This window comes from Mustela putorius, unplaced genomic scaffold (assembly GCF_011764305.1).
Source record: "Mustela putorius furo isolate JIRA1106 unplaced genomic scaffold, ASM1176430v1.1 tig00003834_pilon_pilon_pilon, whole genome shotgun sequence".
Classification (NCBI taxonomy): Eukaryota; Metazoa; Chordata; class Mammalia; order Carnivora; family Mustelidae; genus Mustela; species Mustela putorius.
In genome coordinates, this window is record NW_025421987.1 from 115,313,177 (window position 1) to 115,316,480 (window position 3,304).

General features: G+C 44.7%; 1 pseudogene; it reads right to left on the reverse strand.

The window, feature by feature from the left end:
- Positions 1-407: 407 nt before the first annotated feature.
- LOC101686470 lies at positions 408-1,870 on the reverse strand (annotated as a pseudogene).
- Positions 1,871-3,304: the final 1,434 nt, after the last annotated feature.

The window sequence follows — 3,304 nt, forward strand, 5'->3', positions numbered from 1 at the left end:
GGCATTGAAACATTTCTTAGGGCAGGAAAGGATCTTTTTAGTCTTTTGGTTGCTATTGTCTGGGATTAACAAGTAAGAAAAAACGAGGTACCAGGGCGCCTGAGCGGCTCAGTTGGTTAGGTCACTGCCTTTGGCTCAGGTCATGATCCTGGAATCCCAGGATCGAGTCCCGCATCAGGGCAAGCTCCCTGCTTGGCAGGGAGTCTGCCTCTCCCTCTGACCCTCCTCTTTCTCATGTTCTCTCTCTCTCTCTCAAATAAAAATAAATAAATAAATAAAATTTAGAAAGAAAAAAAAAAGAAACTAGGTAAGACATGGCTAACACACTGGGAATATTTGTACCTATCAAAGTACCACTATTTCATTGTCTTTGTATCTGAATGGTCCTGGGAAGATTCTTTTGCTCCTCAGCAGGTTTGTGGTGTCCACCAGAGATTGGCTCTGGTGATCTGGCCGTTGTACTCTGTCATCTCCATCTCGAGGATAAAGGGAACTATGCTATCATAACATTGACAATAAGGCCAATAAATAAATTAAGTAAATAAATAAGTAAATAAGGTGAAAAAAATTAAGTTCTATTATTTTGGAGCTCATTAGCCTAAGTGCTAGCAGACAGATGAGAATCTGGGCCATTCAGAAGATGTCTTCTGAGTAGGGTTTCTCAACATAGTCTTAGAAGTCCATCTCAGGTTTTTTTTTTTTTTTTTTTTTTTTTTTTTGGATTTTTTCGCTCTGGTTTGTACTGGTCAAATCTGGATCCTCAAGACTAAAGAGAACTATAGCTTTAAGGGATGCATACTCCTAGCTGCCTATATCCAGTTCTACCATAGTGATAACAGAAGTTCTGATGCTTCCTGATGTGCTCCATGACTAGTTTAATGACCAGCAAGTTTATCTTCCTGGATGCTTTTCTGAAGATGGTTGGTGGTAGCTGCCAGGATGCAAGAGAGACTCACCACCTGGGCACACTGGGTCAGGCCAAGGGTGAAGAGCTTATTTTAGCAGGGCAGCAGGAGGCTGGTGTTGCATTCCTGACCAAGTGTCTGAACTGCTGGATTGACCTGGGCTCATGATGGGGAGGAAAAAGCAAGCAGGATATAGACTTGCAGATGTAGCTCATATAGAGGTATTCTGGAATGGGGCTGGGCATCATGAATCTAGATGTGATGTGTCTACAAGGAGCGTGTCTTTGACTTCAGTGACAGGTGGGGACTGGTCTCCAATGATGACATGGGTGCTGCCTCCTCCACTAGTGTCTGTCTCATCTGCCAGGCATGGAGACATGAAGCCATCTACGGTATCAGGTGCTTTTGCTAAGCTCTAGGAATCTTACTTTGCAGACTGGTTCTCCCACAGTACTTCTGAAGCATTACCATTGTTAAGGGATGCATTTAGGTGGGCAGGGGAGGCTACTACATTTGTCAGTATGTCCAGTACCCCCTGGCTTGTCTCAGGTTTAGAATACATCATCAGGAGAACCATACCACTCCCACATATCAAAGGCTCCTGGGTGTTCATGAGCGTCCTGGATTAAGAAGATCTGTTTCTTAGTTGAGGTGGCACAATTGCTTGGTTTCTCGCATTGCACATCAAAAGGCTTCTTCTCTGCAGCTCCCCCCCACCCCCCACCACCCTCGCCAAAGGGCTTCTGTTCACACTGTGTAGATTACATTTCCATACCCATTTCTAATCATTTTTTTCAGTTAACAAGACTGACAGCTGTTCTGGTGGTGCTTATTGACGATGCAGTCTTAGTTGCTCTGACAGCTGTAGGTCAAATTTTTCCATATGCCCCTTGTGAATACATTTTGCATCCTTCACAACTGACAGCTCCATAGTGACAGCCAGGGGCTTTGTGGCCACAGCCCATATAGGACTTCACACCTGTGGCCACTGGATGTGGGCCTTCCATAGAAAATGCTCCGCAGACACAAGAGTCCCTGAAGACCTGGATCCCACCAGGAATGAGGTTATCCCAGATGGTGAAAATGACTGCACGTCCCTGCGGAAGCCAGGATCACCTTCTCAGTTCCAGCTGATGAGGAAGAACTGATGCTCGCGGAATCCATAGGGGCTCACTGCGGTAACTACCTGGATCTTCCTCTGCAGGTCTGTAGCCACCTGAACGCTCGGAGGCCAGGCTACTGCCGGGGGTGCGGAAGTTGCCCGGATGCAAGGGGAGGGGCTGGCTAACAGCGGTAGGTTTCTGCGCGAGATCTGTGTGTGCCGGGCCTCCACCACTGTCGGTCCAAACAGCCGCTCCAAATTTGGAGCCACCGGGAAGCAAAATCATCAGAGAAACTCGGAATTTGTCACCAAAAGTGGCCTAGAAGCAGGTATGGCGTCTGTGGTGGACGTGCCCGGGACGGAGGGCAAGCAAAAGGACTTGAATGTGACACCTGAAATCAGGAAATTCCTGGAAAACATAGGCAGTGAGCCTACTTGACATTGGTCTTGGTGATTGTTTTTCAGATTTGACACTAAGAGCATAAGCAACAAAAACAAAAATAAAGAGGGACTACATCAAAATAAAAAAGCGTTTGCACAGTGAAGGAAACCACCAACAAAACGGAAAAGCAACCTACTGAATGGGAGAAGATATTTAAAAATAATATTATCTTATAAGAGATTAATATCCAAAATACATAAAGAATATATACAACTGAACCCTGAAAAGCCAAATAAAATTCCATACAATCTCTTTTAAGTGGAATGTAAAAAAACAAAAAAAAAAACGAACTTGGGACACCTGGGTAGCTCAGTCGGTTAAGAGTCTACTTTGGCTCAGGTCACAATCCTAGGGTCATGGGATTGAACGCCATGGCAGACTGCCTGCTGAGCGGGAGCCTGCTTCTCCCTCTCCCTCTGCTGCTCTCCCTGCTTGTGCTATCACAAATAAGTAAAATCTTAAAAAAAAAAAAAAAAGGGCACCTGGGTGGCTCAGTTGGTTAGGCCTCTGTCTGTGGCTTGGGTCCTGGGATCGAGCCCCGAATTGGGCTCTCTGCTCAGCAGGGAGACTGCTTCCTCCTTTCTCTCTGCCTCTCTGCCTATTTGTGATCTCTCTTTCTGTCAAATAAATAAATAATCTTTAAAAACAAAAAAAAATTAAAAATTAAAAAAAATTAGAAATTAGAAATGGAGGGTGGAGGGTGGGGGATGGGCAAAATGAGTGAAGGTGGTCAAAAGGTACAAACTTCCAATTATAAAACGAGTCAGTCCTGGGGATGTAATGTACAGCATGGTGACTATAGTTAACAGTACTGTATTTATATTTGAAAGTTGTAAGAGGCTAGATTTTAAAAGT